The sequence below is a fragment of the Pleurodeles waltl genome, chromosome 6 (genome assembly GCF_031143425.1).
Source record: "Pleurodeles waltl isolate 20211129_DDA chromosome 6, aPleWal1.hap1.20221129, whole genome shotgun sequence".
In the NCBI taxonomy this organism is placed as follows: Eukaryota; Metazoa; Chordata; class Amphibia; order Caudata; family Salamandridae; genus Pleurodeles; species Pleurodeles waltl.
In genome coordinates, this window is record NC_090445.1 from 1098318681 (window position 1) to 1098342094 (window position 23414).

Consider the following 23414-nt stretch of genomic DNA (forward strand, 5'->3'; position numbering starts at 1 on the left):
GTAACCTCTTGCGCCACATTGTGCCTGCATCAGACATAATGTATGCAAAGGAGTGTTCTGGTGCTAGGGGACCAAAAAAATGGCGCAAAGAAATCTAAGAGATTTGTTTGCATTATTTTTATTGCCATTTTTAATGCTGTCTAAGAGCAGCCATTATAGGGAGGCTCCAATTGTTTTCAGTGGGCCTCTGGGTGCTATGCCAAATCCTGAAAAGTGCCAGGCTAGCAGCAAACATGAAGACACTAGTGCCCCTGACTACACCATGGTGTGCCATATTTTAAATACGGTGCACACATGGTGGTGTTAGAGAGGTGCTAAGGGGCGCTAGAAAAGTGGCACTGCACCTAGTTTCATAAATCTGCCCCTCAATGTCTTGTCTCCGAACAAAATATTAACCTAATGATCCACATAATCAGAAGGATCTCCAGTTCTTACATTTCCATCACCAATGATCAAAACCAAGGTCTTCCTAATCACTACCACTGTTGTCTAAAACACATCCTACTTTAGATTCAGTATGTTCTACTCCTTGACAAACTTTAGCAAAATGACCTATTTTGCTATAAGCCCTACATACCATGTTCTTGGCCGGACAAGTTTTACCCCTCTTTTGTGTGACTCAGTTTTCCATGACTGAAACATATATCTATACGCTTGAAAAAAGTTAGATTTATTTTCTATCTTCTGGTGTGATCTTCAGTTAACCGTACTGGATTTGTTGGTTCAATGGTCTTATCATCCAATTCCTTCGCTGATTTCTGTGATGTTTTTGCTATTTTAATTCTTTTTTTTCTGGATTCCCAAGAGACAACAACTTTTGACAAATCCTTTTGTCTGTACAGTGACTGATGAATTGGTCACATACTGGCTAATTGCTCAAATTTGTGTAATTTACATTCTGCAACTAGTTTTCGCAATGCAGTTATACAGACATCAACATCCTCACCAGCCTTCTGAACCCTTTTAAAAAACGTATGATCTAAAACAACCAGACGTGGCTGTACATTGAACCTCGTTGCTAGTTTTGTAATAGTTTCTTGATATTTGTCAAGTTTTTCACCATTCCCAAAGACCAGTTCAGGAAGATGCTTGAATGTTGATCTGCCCCCAAAACCTATTGAATGAAACAATAAAACATTTATTTATTTCAGTTCTAACTCTAGATGCTCGTATTGCTCTCAAATACATTTCAAAAGCATCTATATATTGCCACCATAGAATAGCGGGTTCTCAGAGCTTGTCCAGAAAAGGTAGTTGTAGATTTACAACTTGCATCCTTAATCAATAAAGTCAACAACTTATAATGAACTAATAGTGTTTCCACTAATAAACTAAGAATACAAATACAAATATATTTGACAATAAACACTATTGTGTGAGGTAGTTTACAAACATTACAATGCACACTGTAAGAATGATAAACAGTTTAAAATTATTTTAACAATGTTTGAAATTTTGTTGTAGGAAAATGTGAATTCATGAGAAAGAGCAAAAAACGAGGAGAAATGAAAGCATTTCTCCTCATTGTACCATGCTTAGATTTTGGCGCTGCCTCAGGTTTGCAAAAACTTGTAAATCTGGGGCAGCGTCAGAATTCAAAGGGTGTTGCTATGGCACACCCACAACAACATTCATTGTACACCCCTTTCACACAAAGAGCTGCATGTGAAGGGGCCATATTTACAAGGTCGCATTTAAGCACAAAAAGTGGCTTAATGCCACCTGGTAAATACGGCACAGAGCATAGCACCACCGGAGCATCCCAAAAAGTGAAATTCCGGTGGCACTAGGGGCTCTTAAATAAGCCCCTAAATGTTTAAACATAAGATCAAATGTAAGCATGGTGTGATCCCAGTGAAGCACAAGCTGACCGATGTTCCTTTTCACATCAGGAAAGATTTAGAGAGAGAACTGAAATTGTCATGTGACAGAGGGATTATTGAGCCCACAGAATCTTCAACATGGCTTTCTCCATCAGTTGTTACTCAAAAGTAAAATGGAGAGCTCAGAGTATGTGTGGATCTTTGCAGTCTCAACAAAGAAATCTGAGTAGATTCTCACCCTCTCCCAGACATCACAGAAATATTGCCCACAAATGACCTGGCTTTGGCCTTGCCAGTATTTCAATGTCTCATGGTAAGTCTATTAAAAGGAGGGAAGAATGAGACAATTTTCCAGGATGAGATTTTGATCTATCCACATGATAAGCAAACACATGATGACATTTAAAAAAAGGCTCTATCTATATTTCAGAACCAAGTTGTGGTATTGAAGCAAGAAAACTATGAGATCCTAAAACACTCTGTGGAATACCTTGGTCACACAATTTCCAGCAATGATGTACAGCCCAGACCAGGCTTAGTTAAAGCTATACTACAAACACCTCCTCTAAATGATGAGGTTGGTATTAAATATTTTCTTGGAATGAGTGAATTTTATTCACGGTTTATACATGATTATGCTACCAGAGTCACGCCAATTTTTAATCTTCTAAAAAAAATACAGAGCTTTTGTGGGATGAAGAATTCAAAAAGCTTTGAATGGTTGATATGCATTGGTTAAGGCCAAGGCTTTAAAACCTTAAGATCCCTCACTTCCATGTTTTCTCCTATTCATGCCAGCAATCTTGGGTCAGGTGCTGTTCTTCCCAGAAAATTGCTAAAGAAGAACAAACCATTTGGTTTGCATCAAGGGTACTTCGTAATGCTGAGTTGCATTACTCAGTTCTCAAAAATAAAATTTGGATGCTGGGGGGCAATTGAGAAATTTGGATGTTATCTTTGGGCAGAAGATACACTTGCAGACAGACCACAAGCCCCTTGTGTGTATACTGGGAGGGACATGCAGCTGAGGAAACACTCCCTCTATATCTGGGTTGTGCACTAAATTACTCCAATTTAATTTCAATGCAGAACATATTCCTGGTGGGAGGAATACTAGGGTGGACTATTTGTTACACTTTCCAGTGGATGAAAATGAGCCAGGATGTCAAAACAGTAATTTAGGTGTTCATGACGAGGAGGATCTAGAAAATTGTATAGTGGCAGAAGCTGAGGTTAAAATGTTTGTGCATTTTCTGGAGAACAGTGAAAGTGTGCAATGGAACAGGACAATGTTCTCAAGCTCGTAGTTCAGTACACTGTTGAAGGCTGGCCCAAGGAAAGGAATGTTGAAGCTGTAGTCCAACTTTATGTAAATGTGGCTGATGAATTATCACCGGAGGACAGTTTGGTAATGCGGTTAGACAAACTTATTCCTCATGAGACTGTGAGAAATATGTTGCTAACAAAAGCACATGAAGGGCATTTGGGGGCTACTCTTATCAAGTGCAGGGTGCATGTAGACTTTTTTGGTAACAAATGGATACAGACATTGATTTCATGGTCCGTGAGTGAGTAATCTTCTCCAGGAGCGACAAAGTTTTAAGGTCATCCAGTCCTCCATTAACTCCTAATACTCTACCTTCAGGGCCATGGATATAATTGGGCATTGATCTTCTGGGACTGTTTAGTTCACTGGCCTAACTTTCACATTTTGCCCTTGTTCTTGTTGATTATTATTCAAAATGGTTGGTGGTAACATTTATTTGAGAACCCGATTCTAAGGCAGTATTAGATTTTCTCAAATAAGTTTTCATGGTGGGGGATTCCTCAAAAGATAGTCTACGATAATGGAGTCTAATTGGGTCATCTATGGTAGAGAATTTTCTTCAAGAGAGTGGAGTTAACCATCTCAGAAGTTCACTCTATCACCCACAAAGTAATGGTCTAGTTGAGCTGCTCAACCGGGTTCTAGGGTAATGCATACGTTGGGTGTTTACTCCACAGGTGTATGGTACTGGTGGATGAGTAGACCATGCTTTGCTTCTACAGAACAACACCTCATTCTTCTACTAATGGATCACATTCCAAATTGTTGAGCGGTAGGAAACCCGAAACTGAATTCAAACGAGGTTGGATGTCTAAATGGATCAAACAGAATGTTTCAATGTCCAACCTAGATAATATTGTAAGAAACCATGCTGAAGATGCTTAAACTAAGCAAAATAATTTTTATAATAAAAGGAAGAGTATCTAAAAAACATTTTGAGATGGGAGATATTATCCGGGTTAAGAAAATGACTTTGTGAAGAAAGGAGAATTTAAATATTCTGATCCAGTAAGAATTGATAAACTGCGTGGTAGTGCTATATGTGTGAATGGATGATATTTGTGGGATTTGTCTAAAATAGTGAAAGTAGATTCCAAGTTGCTGTCTGATAATATTCAAATGCCTAAAAATAGCAATGACAAAATGTTTAGAAAAGTTGTTTCTAAAAGTAAAGAAGTGGACAAAATAATGTTGTTCACCAGGCTCTTCAAGGAGGTCAGAGAAGTACTAGACAGACTAATTTACCTGTAAGGTACAGATAATCTATTATGATTCATAAGTTTCTGACTGTACAACACTTTGATGATTTATTTAGAATTTTGTTTACCTTTTTTGTTGTCTGTTTTATGTCCTGTGAAATATGAGATAATATGTTTAGTTGTATTTGTTTTAAAGTGTTACATTTTTATTACGTTTAGGAACTATTTCGACTGAATTTCTAACCATGTTAATTGAAAATGGAAATGTTATGTATTTTAGTTTTAATTTTTGCATAATGAAAAGAGATATGTAGTGGTCTGCCTTGTTCTGATAGTCAGCATCACGTGGAGCTATGAGTTGGCATGGTTACGCCTCGTGACTCTATGTGATGCAGATTCTAGGGCGCTTAGCAGCTTACAGGCTGAAACGTCAGTTGCAAGACCATTGTAGAGTTCTACCCTTCGCTTCTTTCATTGGGGTTATTATTCACAAAGAATTTACAAAATAAACACTGTTTGAAGAAGTATCACATCTGTCAAGTGGATTACTACACAATGCTGGTGAACATCTTTGTGGTCCATCTACTGTGTTTGAATTTCGACTGATCACTTAGAATATAAGTGGCATAGCATGGTTTGTAGAATTTTGTTGTCTAAGTTAATGAGGCACAGTGTTCTTTTAAAATTTGTTGCCCCTGCCCTGTTTTAGAAATCTCAAAATGACTGACTCAAGAAGTCAAAGAGAGTGTGACATTCACTTTGAATTCTTCTTACATTGCTAACAAATATGGGGCTATCAAATCTTTGTATATCTTATAAAAATGGAGGTTAGCAAACATTATTAGAATTTGTCCACTTTACCACTTTACCTTCTCACTTTGCTCAATTCTTTGAACTGGAACTATGTTTTGTCCTGGTAGATCACAAATTTACAACACTATTTTCTTGCTATGTTGTTCGCCTTCATTATGCTTTCTAGGCCGGGTTTTTTACCTAGGAAATTCACCTCTATCTGTTTGACATTTTGCTAAATTCTAATGATGCTGAATAAATAAGAGCTATTCTGCTGAACCCTCCAGTTTTTACATATTTACACCCAAACGTCAATAACATGGCTTCAAGGTGGTCTAAATATATGTGTATTTTCCTTAATATATCTATTTTCTTTGAGATGCACTCTCCACTTTTATAAGCCTTGAAGGCCTCCCAAAGCATGACATATACAGGGACAGACCCTGTATTGGGATAAAATTTCTCTTCAATAGCATCACAACCTCAGCCTAAAATATGGAGTCTCTAAGGGCTTGTGAAAGAATCTCCACACCACAGACTGTTGGTGTCTGTAGGGTTTTGGTCAGATTCATCTTGACTGGAGAAAGATCTGACTGTGTGAGGGAGATATCAGTGGATCAGTAGCAAGTAGATTTAGAAACCAACCGCTAGTTAATGGTAGAGTAAGACTTGTGCATGGTATGCAAAAAGCATGATCCACCTCACTCCCAATTCTCCAAATGAACACAAAGCTTGTCATATCCATTAGGTATGCCAAGATCTTTTCTGCTGCACTCAGCAATGGCAGGTTTGGGTTTGATGTATGTAGTGTAGTATTTAAAACAAGTTTAAAGTCCCCTCCCTATAGTATATTTTATTTAATATGGTGTCTACATATGTCCGGAATTCTTTGTAAAAATCAACAATGCCTATATTCGACCCACAGGTGTTGATTTTGAGTATGGCTTGCCAATCACTTGGCATCACTCTCCCTCCTATCTGAGCTGCATTGACTCTTTGATGCAGGACCTTGTAATTTTCCACCACTAGCTGCCTTGCTACCTGCTCCCTTACTGAGTATCTCAGAGCTTCCACCTGAGCCACCTGGCAATATCCCATCTCCTGCTTCCCAGTCTAGGCCCCTGCACAAGGGTGAGAATGGTACCTTTTTTTTTTAATAAAGTGCAAACTGGACAGAATTAGCTCAGGGTGCTTAGCTGGAACGCAGCAGGGACTAAGGCCAAGATGGGAACACAGGCTTGAATGAATTTGGTCCAGCAATTTGAGGCTGCGTTGTCCTGGGAAATGTCCTGTTTGATAATTGTATTTGTTTTGCTCAACATGGTGCTCAGTCCTCTTCATGGAAAGTGAGTGCTGGATTACTAGCTTTGTTTAAGGTCTCCTTGGGCTGTTCAATAACACGTATCAACACTGGCAGCAGACTCATTCAGGTGTTTCACTTAAAATGGCCTTTGAAAGGAAAGCTATTTATGATCAACCTTTAAAATGATGAGTTTTCAGCCAAAGGAAACAGTAATTTTACTGCTCTGTCTGCTAGCATTGATTCTCTGAACTTCAGCCCTCTTTGCACGGGGCGGTGGGGGGCCCTTGGCCTGTTGGTATCAGGTGATTTTAATGCTAAGCTGAGGAACACAACAACCACACTCATTGAGTCTCAGCCCTTGAATTTTCCCTCTAATCTTTTAGTAGGAATTGTGTTGCTAAAGGCACTCTTCTGTCCCCTATTTTAGCTAGGCATAATTTGTGCAATGCTTTTGATGTCCTTAACCACTGTGAATCTAACTTTGTCACATTCACTGGGAGAGGACAGAGCTCCACTATTGACTATGCCTTTGTTTCCAGAGGCATGGCTACTCGAGTGATGGAGTGTGGCGATATTGTCAACACTTTCAGTGACCATAATACTCTTTATATTTGTATCAATTATCCTGTGTTGACCATAAAGGGATCACTGATGTGTAATTCCCTTATTAAATTATAGGCTAACATGAGCAGACTTGTACGGAGGCATTGTGATACTGATTTAGGGGCTGATTTAAGAAAAGTGGCAGTGCACCCAGTGCAGCGCCACTTTCCTTGCACCCTTTAGCTTTGTTATGTAGGAAACAACAAGATGCCTTAGAGAAATCTAAGAACAGGGAGGAAATAGCTCAACGTAGGAATGATTACTCATGGGCCCTGAAGATTAGGAAAGCCGAGATAAGAAACATGCATTGGGATAAGCTGGTGAAAGCCTGTACCTCAAAGGATTATTGGACTTTCTGGAATCTAGTAGATAATACTCTTGGTTAATGCGCCTAAGCAGGGTCTGGATTGGAACATTGCTTCGGAGGACCGGGTGGCCCAAATCCTGCACTTTTATGCCCTGAAGGGTAATGCCCATGATAAGGGGTTTCCTGACCAATCAAACTTCCCTATTGGAATTTTCTTCTCCTGGAAGAGATCACCGTAGCTATACAGCACAGCCCAGCCAACAAAGCCCCCAGCCGAGATGGCATTCCAATGGGCCTTTTCAAGGCCAATACAAATTTTTGGACCCTGTTGCTTACCAATCTGGCCAGGACGGGTTTCCTGAGTAATGGGAAATCACTACTATAGTCCCAGTTATCCTCATCAATCATCAAATAACTTTATTTGAATACTGATTGTATCCTTAAAAGTGCAAAAGATCACAATAAATACCATCAGGATAAAAAATAATATAATCCTAAAACACGATCTAAAATAACATGCAGAAACAATCTAGTTGCTATACAATAAAATGATTACATCAAATTTAATCAGTATTTATTGAGTGTCGAACACTTACTGCTGTGGTCAAGAATGCACCAGCGTGGGTGATTACCTCATCATCATCCTGTTGGAAGAAGACCTGAAGAACAATCCTGAAGTTATTAATATGACGTCTCTTGACAAGGAGAATCAAAAAGAGCCTAGAATACATAGAATATGTATTTTTTTAATGTAAAATATATTTTGGTTTCCCAAAGTCCAATCACAGGGGCAATGTGTACAGTCAAGACCGGCAATAAAACTCAAGGGAAAACATAACAGGTATCTTACTGTTCCTGCCGTAAAATGAAACAACAGGCTCCACTCCCATCGGCCCATTGGTCTTTTCAAATAGTCTGCTGGCTGGTTGACGATTAGGGAGTCCATGTAACTAGCCACACTAGGCTTTTTCCTCTCTATGGTCAGCCTTTTGGATTGCACCAAGTTGAGTAAGGCTGAACACGACTGTTATTATTGATATTAACATTACCATCAGGATCCACAAAAACTTGATAAAAACTGACCTTACGCAGGCTTAGTGCCACGTAGCCTAACCAAGGAATCTCCATATCTTTATCACAATTAATGCAATCCTTAACAATGTCTCTTGCAAAACTTGCTTCATTACTCTTCCAACCCACGAACGAAAAAGTGCAGCGCTCTAGGGTTCTGTGCCATCAAAACAGCATCATCTGCATATAACAGCGAGGGCAACAGGTAATCATTAATGTTTGGGACGTCAGAGGTTAGATAAAAAAGGGTAAATGTTACTTATATATAAAATAAATAAAAGCGAGCTAAAACACATCCTTGCCTCCCATCTCGGTTGACCTCTATTGGACAGATTTATGAAAAGTGGTGCTGCACCTAGTGCAGCGCCACTTTTCTTGAGCCCCTGAGTGCCCACATAATACCACCATGTGTGCACTGTATTTAGTATATCGTGCACTATGGTGGTAGTTAGGGAACTAGCGTCAGAATTTTTGACACTAGTTTCACAGCTTTGCAGCACTAGCGTCAAAAATGTTGATGCTAATCCTTCAAAGCACCCAGAGGCCAATTGAAACTAATGGGAGCCTCCTTTAATGCCTTCTTAGAGCAGGCATTAAAAATCCAGGAAAAAATGAAACAAAGAAAGCCGGGTATTTTGGCCTTGTTGGGCCACATTAGCGTAAAAAAAAAAAATGAAACTAATGTGGTGCAAGGAGGCTTTAGGGTCTCTTAAATATGCCCCTACTTCTTTTGTAATCTTACCATTCGTTTTAAATCTGATCCTGGCCTTCATATCCATTTTCAGATAAGCTAAACAAGTGAAAGTGATGGGCGTTAGGTGGGCGTGGTTAAAATCCCACAATACGTACAACAGGTCAAAGTGCTTGCGTGTTCGAACTAAAAATGGACCAGAGCTTCATCCATCCCACAGATTAAAAGATGTGACCACAACTTTGAGTGAATGACACAATCAAACGCTGAAGTAAAATCCATGAAAGCCAAATACAAGGTGGAACATTTAGCAACTGTATACTTCCCAATCACCAAAGATAAATTTAAACATTTCTTTGCGTTCCCAAAATGACTCCTAAAGCTATACTGGCAGGGATGCAGGATGGACTTCTCTATATCCCACTCCTTTATCCTGCTGAACGGGGCTCTACCCAAGATCTTAACCTTTCTGTCAATTAGGGAGATGGGCCTATAGCAACCCAGCTGTACACAGTCCCATTTTTAAAAAAATGGGACAATTATGGAGGTTGTCCATGAACTCAGCAGACAACTATGGGTTAAACAATTAAAAACGTTAATCAATAAAGGTGGCCAAAACTCAGGGAAGGATTTTATCAGATCAACTTGGATACCATCCGGGATCTTACCTCCTGCACTCTGCGCAATTGCCTCTCGCACCACATCCAAGGATAACTCGAGTCCCTTCGAATTAGGTCTTACTATGAAGTAACTTGATGCATGGAGTGTGGCAAAGATTTTAGTAAAGTGAGTCTCCCAAGTCTTACTAGAAACATGGCAGCTGATCGGGGGCACTGCTTGACGTGGAAGCTTCATATCCTTCACGGCCTCCCAAAACAGCTTGCTGTTCTTTTTGGTAGCTACTAAGGCCAGAGAGTCCCATTGGGATTGAAGCACTATAGTCTTTCTTCTTTTGATTACCTGTGTGTAAGCCTTACCCTTGGAAGCCACCTCAATACGTTCTGATTGGGAGAGGGTTGCCGGACTGCTATAACACTCAAACCCATCAATTAACAGAACTTGCGCTGCCCATGTTTCCTGAAACATGAGTACATTGTATGTCTTATAAAGGCCACCCATTCTGGTACTGTGATCTTGGACTGGAGGCCTCCTACATTCCAGCTCAGTACCCCTAAATTGTATCACTGGTGACCAGGTGCGGCCAAGGATCTAAAGAAACATCAGAATGTGGTAAACATGCTACTGGATCTGATGTAACTACTGTACTAACAGCAGCACAGGCCGCCAGTAACTCCAGCTCTTCAATGTTACTAACAACAGAAAACCTATTGTAAGATACAAATTGCAGGCGAGGCACATGACTATTGCTACTACCCCTTTGGTCTAACAGCATTTCTGGTTTATGAAAGTTCCCTAAAGGGAGAGCACAGATCTTCGTATCTTTGTGGCTCCAAACTTTTGATGATTTCAACATATAATTTACGCAAGAGGGCCTTCTAAAATTCACAACAATGCAATTCTTCGCTATATCCTTTTTGAAGTGACCCCCTCACCCAACTCTATACACCATTAATATCTCATTTGTGTTGTTTAAATTAAAATGCTTATGTTTCGTAAGCCAATCTCCACACTTCTTACACAATGCCAGCCATGTTTCCGTTTGTGAGTCCTTAAGAGGGGACCCCAGACAGCACTAAGACATAGGGGTACGAGGCAGGTGGCAAGTCTAAACAGTCTCTACTCAATTTAGGATTAGTTCCGGGGTTAACTTGCTCATTAGAGCTTGTCCCACTCCCCCTTGAGATGCATGGTCTCCCTCTTCCCACTAAAACCTGTCTGTGATCCAGCTGGTTGTGTGGGAATAGCTCTGGGGGTATTGTTAGATGCAGCCGTTATATCATCAATAGGCTTCTTGGCAACTGATAGACCATTTGGATAAACCCTACCACAATTGTCATGGGCCTTTGCCACTAATGACACGTTCACTCTGATCTCAAAGAAGGAAAATTTGGTGAATGTTGCACTTATACTGCTGTTGACACACCTCAATTGTCCTTTGATTTGGGTCAGCTTCTCCTCCGGGATGTCACTAAACTTTCCACACAGGTATTTGAGATTGGACGTATTCTTAACTGGGGATCAATAATCTCAGTCCGTGTCGCCTGGGTATTATACTGCTTAAAACACCAAGAGGAGGGCTGGTCCTGGTGCTGTGCACAATGTTTGCTGCCCCCCATGGGGGCCCTCACTGAAGGCTTCTTTTTCTTCCCTACTGGTTCCGATCTAAAGGATGACCAGACGGACTTACTAGAGTGAGAGCCCCATCAATGCCACTGCTAATCTAAAACAGCGAACTGGGCCTGTGAACAGGCCGAAGAACAAGTGCTACTAGAGCTTATCGGGACCCCTTTGTGAGTCATATTTTCAGAACAGGGTTCTCTATTAAAGCAATGCTCCATTGACATCCTCCACTTAGTTGGTGTAATCTCCTTCGAGATAATACCCATGGCCCTTTTTTCCAACATGTTATCAATAAAAGTAGATTAACACAAGGATACAGTCAACCCTGCAGGAGCCCTGCCCACCTTACATTTTCCCATGGCATTCCCGGGTAGGGCTTACCTCCTCTAGTTGGAAAGCAGGATCGTCTGCCACAGAGACCAAACTTACCAGGGGAAAGAGAGTGGGCCCAGCCTAGCATCGTCCAGCCATGGACGGGCGCAGACTGGCCTGGTCTTCGTCCAGGTAAGTGTCTGGGAGCGTCCCACGCTGTGGATGTTGAATAGGTGCTGTGGATGGGCAGCCAAAGCAGGAAGCACCTCCAGGCTCAAGTGGTGCTGGGAGAAGTAGTTCTGGCTCCTGCCAGGACCACTGACTCAGCAACAAAGTCCTGTCTGAGGTTCAATTTGGATTCTGCCCTCACTTGGGGACCATTGAACAATCTCTCAACCTCCACCTCATACTTTGAAAATACAAATTGCTAAAGCATAGTGATATTCATCTCACTTTCATGGACCTGTCTAGCGCTTTAGTGCTAACATATCCAAGCTGTGGGGCCTTTTGACCCAAATGGGTGTGGATAAGGGACTTGTGCAGTTTCTGAGGGGGCTGCACTCAAATCTCCAGGTTAGGGCGAGGTATTGGAAAAATGGCAAATGCACTGAGCCCTGACCTAAAGAGAGGGGTCTGACAGGTGTGGGTTCTGACACCAATCCTCTTTCTGCTGTATATCAACAAACTAGAGACAGATCTAGTATGCTTAGGCACCAACATCCCTAAAATTATGAGCAGGGTGGTGCTAGCATTAATATATGCAGGTGACACCATCCTACTGGCTAGAACTTCTAATGGGCTGAAAATCCTCATTGACAGCTTTGTTGTCTTCATGGAGGACCTCAACCTGGAAACCAATCGGTCCAAGAAGTTTATAATGGGTTGTGGGCCAAATAATTTGATGATCCGTACTATCCACATCAAGTTGAGCATGTCAGCGTGCCTGGCTAACAGATGTTTCAACTTTACGTGTGCCACTGGGTCAATTTGTAAAGTTTCTGCAAGCAGACAGAACAAGCACATTCGCCCTTTCTTTTAGAGTTATAAATATAGATGTCTCTTTTTAACATATTGTGCTGGGGTATGGGGCTGTTCAAATTGAGTAATCTGCTGTTAGAAGAAAACAGGGTGCGACATATGCTTTTAAAGCTTTTAGGGGGTTCCTCCCATCAGTAGCAACGATAAGGTGCATGAGGATCTTGGTTTAGATTTTGTTGAAGATTATATTAAATTAGCTCCATTATTACTCTAGTGTTCAATTTGGTCCAATGACCAGGTGTCCTTTTGTGGAGCGGTAATTAAAGACTGCTTGGAGTAAATCAAAAACCTGTCTAGCTTTCGAAGGCCCAGCTGTTTACTGACACTTTAACCATCAGGAAAGAGGGTAAGAGTTGGATTAAGGAAAGTTCCTTGCTGGAACAGTCTAGGGCCAGGGGCCTGGCCTTAGCCTCTTCAGATTCTTATAGACATTATGTGCTGATTAAAATGTGCCCTGGTCTTGAACCCTACCTAAAGTGTGTTAATAGCCACTGGGAATGATCACTGCTTACGAGGCTCCGCCTGGGTTGTCTGAGTTGGGAACTGCGTTTTACCCACGGAGAGTATGATGCCTCTATTAGTCCCTGTCACTGTGAGGAAACATCTGACCAAGCCCTATTGCACTTTCTGTTTTTCAGCAGGTTTTATACAAAATTGTCAATGGGTTTACTTAGTCCTGCTCTACGGAAAGCTAAGATAAAAATGTAGAATCGCCACTCACTGCCTACCCAGAACATCTGTTTTAGAATGGACCTATTTTTAAAGTTTGCTGTCACACTTCGTAATTTTTTTATGTTTTAACCGTTGTTTTAACAATTCCATGCTTTTACATGCTGCCATGGAATATGCTTTTAGCTGACCAATGCGACCTTAAACTTTGTACTTTAAATGTTTATGGTCCGTATAAGCTTTTATGGGCAATTTACTTGGACGAAATAAAGATTTTTTTATTTTTTTATTTTTTTAGTATGGATTTGTCGAAGCCAACTGTCTTTCTCTGTGTTTATATATACCTTACTACATATAACATTCAAAGTTGTTCTTATAAAGATTGCCACCTCCCTGGAACATTAACTGAAAGAAGCAAAATAGTAGTTCGGTTTCACATAGCAGCTAATTTTATATGTCTGTTAAATCTATGTGTATCTCCTGAATAAGGCCAATGGTAAAGCTATGTCTGCCAAATATACCAATATCTGTCATGCCTTTCTAGGATTGCTGAGACCTCTGATATTCCAAGAAAGCAATCTAAAGGGTTTTACTGGTATGTGTCCATCACGATTACGATAAATAGAAAAACCGTTAGTGTTGCTGCTAGATCAAAGGCTCAGCCATATCAATGTATCTAAATCTCCTTCCACTTTTCACAATAGCTTAGCGCTTAATATCCCCTTTTCCTGCCGACCACCCACATTGATACTCAGACTATTCAGTGAACCCAGCAAACCTGAAAGAAACCGCTAGTAAACAGCCCAGGTTTAGGCAACAGTGATACACATAGAGGTTCCTAGCGGGGCATCACCTGTGTTCAAGTAAAATAGTATCTTCAGCAATTACTTATCATGTTTCAAGTGGCCTAAATAGCAGAGATTTCAGTGTGGCATAGTGTTGGGCCTTGTAGTCAGTGCAACAATGAACCATGAAACAAACAATGTTAGAGCATGAAAGATGCTGATGTGACAGTTTTGACCCTTCATCGAGAAATTGAGAACAGAGAGATAGGCTCTAGGCAGAAACTGTCAAACTCATCATTTAGAAACTGTATACATGGGTCTTATCATGGGCAAGAGGATAGAGGATGGGAAAAGGAGGAGATAGAAAAGAGAAAAAAGGCACCAGGAGGAATTCAAACAAGAAAAAAAGGGTGGAAGATAGGGAGAGAGAAAGAAGTGAAGGCAAGATGCAGATGACAAAGCATTAAGGGGGAAGAGGGCAAACAGAACTGGGAGATTAAAGGGAGAAGGATACAATGTAAATAGAAACGATGATTAGGAGAAGCAAAATAGAGGAAAGGAGGAAGGAATAGAGGGTAGGGGAGAGCAGAGAAAAGAAACAAAGAAAAGCACGACATAAGGACATTTGGGGATGCCTGTGCTTCTGGGTCACAGTAATTCAATAAACAGACATTGACTGGTACTAGAACAAGCGGCTCCCTAGGTGGATGGATGAGGTGCCTGTGAGGCAGGAAAACGGGCTGCAAAAATAAAAAATAAAACTGCTTTATTAAAAAAGCAGTCACAGACATGGTGGTCTGCTGTCTCCAGCAGGCCACCATCCCTGTGAGTGCATGGACTCGCTATGGGATCGCAAACTGCGACCCACCTCATTAATATTCATGAGGTGGGTCTTTGCGACCCCATAGCGAGTCGCAAAAGGTGTCTGAGACACCTTTCTGCATTTTGTTTTGCGAGTTGCAATTTGCGAGTCACTATGACTCGCAAATTGCAAGTCGCAGTTTTCTACCTACCTACATCTGGCCCTAAGTGTGTTTTGAGTGTGCCATTTAGGATCAGAGATGAGTTTGACCTGTCGCTTTTCATTCTCGCTCAAAAAGAAAACTAGACCATATGGGGTGGTATTTTCAGCCTATAGGTCTTGACTCCAAACCACTCAGGCAACCTTCCAAAGCCCAGGGAAATGGGGACTGCCATTGAGTGACTTTAGTGCAAACCAAAGTGGCAAAGGCCAAATTATTTTTGTACCAGTTAAAGGCTAAAGTGTAGGCTCAGTCATTATTGCTGCAGCTATGGTGTACCCCATAGCAGCAGGCTGCAGCCATTATCACTAGTTTATGTAGGGGTACCCAGACATGAGGCATTGTTTTTGCTGAATTTTCAGAAGGAGACACCCATCGAACAAGACACCCATCAGCTCCTACCAGGCATCGCTGGTTACTATATCTTGGACCACATGCTGCAAGGGTATACACCAAACCTTCCCTAACTGCCCCAGATACCTTTCTGGCAGGTGGCAGAGTGCTTTAGTGAGGAATGTTAAGATGGCTGCTGGATTCCAACAGCACAGTACCTCTGAAGTAGGACGCTTGGCATCTATCTGCCCTGGTCTACCTCAGACTAGCGGTCTCAACATTTCTCTGTCCGGTTACACCATCCATGAAGCCAGTGTACCTGTCACAGCAAGTTCAGAAGTAGGCTCAAGCACACCAGAAGTCCGTATTTTATCTTGCCTTCTGAGTCCGTGTTCTGTCAACTGCTGTTCCTGAAGAGTTTACACTGGCTTGTAGCCCTCATGGGTCACCACCGTCACCAACAGAGACCGCTCAAAGTGCCTGATTGCCACCCAGATCCTGTATGCGTAATCAAAATGGCATATTTCACACATATATCTTTAGCGGTATAGAGCTCTGCACTAAGCAGCCACCTTAGTTGGGGGTCAAGTCACATCCTCTATCTCATCTAGGGCATAAATATTCCAGTTACTCAGCCAGATCCCAGTAAGAGAATGCTTAGGGTAAGGGGAAGTCGGGGTCTATGCAATGGTGAGATAGGAGTTAAGGAGAGCGAGTGAGAAAATGCACCTACATTGATGATGTTGGATATGGTTAGAGAGTGATTGATGTGACATCTGCATAGGGAACGGGTGAGGCGATTGGGCGAGGGTACTGAGAACAGTTTCAACTTATGTTGAGTCAGGCAATAACATTTTACTTTTTCGATAGTTTGGTCCTTGTTATTTAGATCTCAATATTTTGGCTCTATATGTTTCTAATCGATACTCTGATAAACCACCATGTCAGTATTTTTCTAGACAACACTATAGCAAACAGCTATCAGTGGTTCCAGAGGTATTATATCTGAACAGCATTGTCAGTGTTTTGTATGATATAAATATGGTGTCATAAATATTATTTGCCTTCACATTGCCACATTAGAGTTAATAATAGAAAATCTACACTGTGGATGATACTTTGAAAACGATATTTAGGGGACAATAATTATAAGATATTTCTAACAATGATATACTGAAACACAACTACTCCAAGGTGCAGAGGAGCAGAGAAGCATCTAAGGGGGTATCACAGAAGTTAAGATCTCAAAGCTTAAAAAGCCAAGTAAAAAGTGTTCAATTTTTCGGTACTCCGAGTGCCCTCGTTAAATAACGTCTGCTGAAAACAGTGCCCCTGGTGTCACAAGAATTTGCATGAATGACGAAACAAAACATTTTCATGACAAACAAGCACCAAATACCTACCCTGCTTGAAGTGCATTTAAATATTAAGGTTTTTCAATTATGCTGTCCTTCCTCATTCCATCAGCCAGGGACATCAGTACAGTCTTGGCAACATTTTTCAGCTTATTAGCATCTGGTTAAGACCTGGATCCAGCAATCAACAAACATTTCAAAGTTAATAGATCTGGCTTTAATGGACCAACATTTGTAAACACAGGCATTCTTAAATGTTATTTACATGCTTTGCATACACAAATACAATAAAGCCTACAGTACTGGCTTTGCTAACACTGGGAGGAAAGTCATAAAAAAATATTGCTTTCTGTATGGAATGCATGCAGCAGATAAAGATTTGAAAAGGAAAAACAGCATTGTATTTATTGCATTTATATAGCACCTACTACACTTGATGAGTCGGTGAACCATGCATTTTACGGGGACTAAAATGCTACTCCAAAGCCCAAGGTTATTCCGTAATCCAGTGGTTGTTGTTGTTTATTGCAGATAGGCATCCGATTTCAAGGAAAAAAAAATCCATGCATTTACTTCAGTTTTTTTGCGACAGAATAAAATGAATACAATTTAGATGTGATCATTACCAGGGCTAATGTGGTTTCAGGCACATGTCTGTTGAGATAAATACTTAGGTTGCCAGAGATTACATGTTGCTTGTTTGCAGGGATAGGGTTTAATATAGGGGAGATTGTGATGTGTGAAATGAGGTGTGAGCCGTTTGCAGAATTATAAAAAGAGAGATTACGACAGGCTGGCATGAGGCAGAGGGGAGTCTATACTCAGAAAGAGATGGCAAGCAGGAAGGTAAGAGGAGGATCACTCTGAATAAAGGAGAGGAGCAAAGTCAGATGTAAGGAGGAGTGGGTGTAACTTGCGTAATTTAGGGTACTACGATCACACGGAATTAGAAGTGTAATCATTCAATTATGATTTTAGCTCTATTCTCAACGTAAAAATGTCCCAGTGCATCCAAAATGGGCATAAAAGGGATTTTTTATAGTTCTAAATGCAAAAGAACAATTTCTCGTGTTCCCTAAATGTGCTCCTGTACCAGGATTTTCCCCTAACTTACTCCTGGTATTTAGCACAATATTTTAATGCACTCTCACGTCCAAACTGGATGTGAGGATTAATTTTGTACTTAGAAATAGTGCTAAAAGTAGCAGAACATGAATAGTGAGTGTGAGCTGCCACTCATAAGTGCTAAATGTGCATTTTACCCTCAAATTACTCCTAATTACTCAAGAAGGAGTAAACATTTTATTACTGGTAATTATGCGTCAACGATTAACGCTGAATTACTGAAATTACTCTGATTACGCCGTGGTAATTGAAATTCCGCCTGGCCCCAACTGTATGTCAAAGTTAATTTTTCAAGCAGGGCTTTAGAAGTAGAGGAGAAGGCTTTCTGAGGTGGCAAGCAATCAGAGGATGTAAGCTGTAAAAATAAATACCTGCAGAAACCTGTGGTGTAAAGCCAGACCTAAACATTTAAAGACGATCAGGTACATTCTGAAATGTGTATGCCACATTTGTCATGAACACGTGCTTCTTTTGGTAACTTTTTATAACTTTTGATCCATTTGAGTTGGAAATGATTTTTTTAATCTGTAAATAATGCCTCATACAGTGAAATATACAGCAACTCATTGTAGCGTTGAAAATGCAGCAGACACATAGGTCAGAATTTAAGAAAAGTGGTGCTGCATCCAATGCAGCACCACTTTTCTTGCACCACCTTTCATACACCCCTTGGCGCCCCCATAACACCACCATGTGTGTGCCATAATTAGCGTACAGCAAATCATGGCGGTAGTTAGGGCTCTAGCATCAAAATCTTTTAGACTAGTTTGGCACTTTGCAGATTTAGCACCAAAAACTCTGAAGCTAATCCTGCAAAGCACCTTGAGGCCCATTGAAAACAATGGTGTGGCTCCTTTTGATGCATTTAAAATGCCACTAGAAGTGGCAGAAAGAAATCTTTTAGATTTCATTTCACCATTTTTGCGGGCCCCAAACAGGGGAATGCCCCTTTGCATACATTATGGCTGCGGCAGGCATAATGTGGCGTAAGGGCTTACAAAATGGCACAATGTATGCATTGCGCTACTTTGTAAATATGGCACCAAGTTTTTTTGCCATAATATTGCCACATTAGCGACACATGGCGCTAGGCACTTCTTCAATTCAGGCCATAGTTGCATAATTTCAATTACCTTGTTAAAGGATTGAAATGACTTAGGGCCAGATTTATATGTAAAAGGTGCAGCGCTGTGCTGCTCCAAAAATAGAAGCGCTGCACTGCGCCACTTTAGGAATGTAGAGGTGCGCTGTATTTAGAGGAATAACATCACACCCCTATGTTTCCCCCTGAGCTGGTGCTAAATTAAGCTGCACAGCACCAACGCAGGCATCTTTGCACCATAGTGCAAGGGTGTCTGCTGTGAGGGGATAGATTGTTTATCTGCAGGAAGGTGTCCCTTTCTGCACATAAACAATCTATAATGATTTGGCACTTCTATGTGTGCTACAAAATGCAGCACACATAGAAGTACCAAAGCATTATTTTGAATGATACAAATGCAACACAATTCTTAAGTCAGATTTACCAAGTGACGCAAAGCCATCTTGCATGGCCCTGTGTGGCTTGTACCCTGCCCTGGGAAGGTATTACATGGATGGATATGGGGGTTTCCCAAGCATCCACCCATGCACTTTGGCACATTCCCTGATTTACGAAGATAAGTAAACCTGTGAATGAATCAAAATTGTATGCCTTCCCAATAGATGCGCAACACGGAAATATTGTTGTTTCTGCAGCGCACTTAGAAAGAGGAAAATGACTTTAAGGATTGGTTTGTGCAGGAAGGTGTGCTATCCTGAACAGAAACAGTCCTACTTGCAAGGTAGGCACCCTTGCACCATGGAACAAGGGTGTCTGCATTGGTGCTAGGCAGCACATACTGTGTGAGTACAAGGTTAGGACAGAAATCAACCATATAGTACATTTCTGCCCTCTCTATTTGATGCAGCACAGCATGTTGTCTTGCTGCAATGTGTCATACGCCCACACTTAATAAAAAGGTAAATAGTTTTTCTTCCCCCCTGAAATCAAATCTGAGTTCATAAAGCACAACTACTCACCTGTGAGGGTCTCAAAGCAGTAAGGGGGCTTGTCCTCTAAGCTTAAGTTTAAAAGACAAGTTTAAAGGTCCTTTCAGAATTGAGGGACTGCATGAGGTGCAGGGGCAGGGTGTTCCAGCTCTTTGCCGTGAGGTAAGCAAAGGATCTTTCACCAGCCCAGTTCTTCTGTATACAGGGTATGGTGGCGAGTGCTTGTTGAGCGGAGTAGAGAGGTCTGGTGGGGGAGTAGAAGGTGATTCAGTAGCTGAGGTAGGCAGTCCTAGGTCATAGAGGGCTTTGTAAGTATGGACGAGGAGCTTGAAGTTAATTCTTTTGTCAATAAAAAGCCAGTGGAGGTCTCTTAGGTGGTTGGAGATATGTCCGCAGCGGGGAGTGTCCAGGATGAGTCTGGCGGAGGCATTGTGGATGTGATGTAATTTCTTCAGGTTCTTCTGGGTGGTACGGGTGTACAGGGCATTGTCATAGTTGAGTCTGCTGGTAACCAGGGCATGGGCTAAGGTTTTGCAGTAGTCCTTTGGGATCGATTTGTAGATCTTCCACACAAGGTGGAGTGTGTGAAAGCAGAAGGATGTGACTGAGTTGACTTGGCGGATCATGGTGAGCGATGAGTCACGGATGAAGCCAAGGTTGTGGCGTGGTTTGTTGTTGTGGATGTGGTGTGCCGAGGGTCCATGGCAACCAGGAGTCATCCCAGGCTGATGTGGATGGTTCCAGGATGAGGATCTTGGTCTTGTTAGAGTTGAGCTTGAGGCAGCTGTCCTTCATCCAGTCGGCGACGACTTCCTCCCCGTTGTGGAAATTTTTCTTGGCAGTAGAAGGGTTTTCGGCCTTTGAGATGATCAGCTGGGTATCGTCGGCGTACGGGATGATGTTCGGTCTGTGGTCCCTGACGATGGATGTGAGCGGGGTCATGTAGATGTTGAAGAGGACTGTGGGGCTCAGGGAGGAGCTGTGAGGAACTCTGCGGCTGATCTCCATAGGTTCTGACAGGTAAGATGGGAGTCTGACTCTCTGTAATCTGCCAGACAAGAAGAAGCGTATCCATGGTCGGGCCTTTCGCGGATGCAGGCAGCGTGGAGCCAGGAGCAGAGGGTGCATGTGAGACCGTGTCGAAGGCGGCTGATAGGTCCAGTAGGATGAGGGCTGCTGTACGGCAGTGGTTGTTGAGGAGTGAGTGGATGTCATTTGTGGAGGCGAGGAGGGTGGTCTCCGTGCTGTGATTGCTCCTGAACCCTGATTGGGAGGTGCCCAGGATGTTGTTGTCATTGATGTGCTTACGGATCTGAGCGTTGATGGCCTTTTTGATGACCTTGGCTGGGAAAGGCAACAGAGAGATGTGGTGGTAACTCTTGAGGTCCAGGGGGTCCGCCATGGGTTTCTTCTAGATTGGAAGATCTTGGTGTGCTTGCAGTCCTCTGGGAAGGTGGCTGTCTCTATGGAACAGTTGAGGGTGTGTCGGAGCTCAGGTGCGATGGATGTGTTGGCCTTCTTGAAAATGTGGTGAGGATAGGGGTCCGTAGGGGCTCTGGAGTGGAGGCCACTAATGATGGTGTGGGTCTCTTCTGTGGTGATGGTGGTCCAGCGGTGGCGGGTCTGTGGTGGTTTGATGGAATGGATCTGGGGGGGCTGTTGGAGGGCTCGGAGGGTCTTGGGATCCAATGCTGTCATATATGTCTTTGATTTCCGATGCCGCAGAGGTCTTGAGATAGAGGGATGCGTGCCATTTTTGATTGGGGTTTGCCAAACACTTTGACCACGGCGAAGAGCTCTTTGGTGTTGTGAGTGGTGTCGTTGATACAGTACTGCAAGGGGGCTTTCCTGGTGACTCTGGTGAGGTGGTGGTGGGATTTAGTGACAGCTTTGGAAGCCTTGAAGTCTTCCGGGGACTTGCTGTTCCACCATCTTTTCTCTAGCCATTTGCTGGTGCACCTGGAGTCCTGGAGTGTGGAGGAGAACCAGCTGGTCTTCTTGAGGTGGTGTTTAGTTGAGGTCTTACAGAGGCTAGGGTGTTGGCGCATTCGGAGATCCATTGGTGGAAATTCCATGCTGAGATGTTAGGTCTGCGGTAAGGAGCAGGAGAGACTTTTTTTAGGGTGTTGGAGAGCTGTTCCTTGGTGATCCGACTCCATTTTCTGCTGAGGGCACGGAGTGTGTGGAGGTGGATGGTCGGTGAGGTAATGGTAAAATGGATGCAGTGGTGGTCACTCCAGTGAAGTGTGGAGGTGTTGTCGAAGGTGATGTTGTTGCTCGTGTAAAAAATAATGTTGAGAGGGTGTCCAGAGAGGTGTGTTGGCGAGGTGACCAGTTTGCTTTAGTCCTATTGAGGCAAGGTTCTCAAGCAGGGAAGTGGTGTTGGTGTCGTTACCGTGGGCAATGTGGTAGTTGAGGTCAAGGAGGAGGAAGTGGTTCGAGGAGGCAAGAGTGTGAGGTGAAATTATATCAACTATGGATTCATTGAATGCTGGACGGTGGTCACAGAAGGTTGTCTTGGGTGTGGCTTGTGCCTGGAAATAGAGGTGCACCATAAGGGGGGAGTCTTCTTCTGTATTGGTTATCAAGTGGGAGGAGGATTTGTGTACGATGGCAAGGCTGATCTTTGTGGAGCAGTTTGTAGTCGCCATGGATAGTGATGGCGATGTCTGGTGCAAAAGCTGGGTTTGTTCAAATTTCTGTGAGGAAGGCGATGTCCAGGCGGGTGGAGTTCAGTAGGTCCCAGAGTTCTATGGTTTGTTTCTGGAGGGACCAAATGTTGAGGAGGATGCAGTTGAGGCACTCTGGATTGGTGTTTGATGGCTCTGTGGCAAGAGGGTCCAGTGCTTGGTATAGGGTGAGTGTGAGGGTGCGGTGGCAGTGGAGGCTGGAAAACAGTCCATGGGTGTCCCTGGGTGATGCGAGATGGCAGGCAGTGGATTGTCCTGTGGTCAGCACATGGAGGGCCTCTGCGTTGTAGCGATGGAAGGTGGGAGGACAAGGATTCATGGCACTGGGCTCGGTCCAGGCACAGAAGGGTTCAGACAGGCTTGCCTCTGCTGTGCCTTTGGTGTGCCAGTGACGTGCCTGCAGCATGTGGCCCAGCAGCATCCGCCATAAAGAAGGAGAGGGAGGCAGATGGGTCCGGTTAGCTGGGAGGCGGGAGGGTGGGAAAGCACTTCGAAGGGAGGGAGGGGGGCATGGCCACAGGGGCATCAGCAGCACGGGAAATGAGGGGAGGGTAAAAGGTTAGAGGAGAGAGAAGGAGACAAGAAAGAAAGAAAAGAAAAGAAAAATGACTGAAAATAAGCAGAAGTAAAAAGAGACAGCAAGATACTTACTTATAGGTGGCCACTAGGCCACCAGGGATGAGGCGCAGGTGGAAGC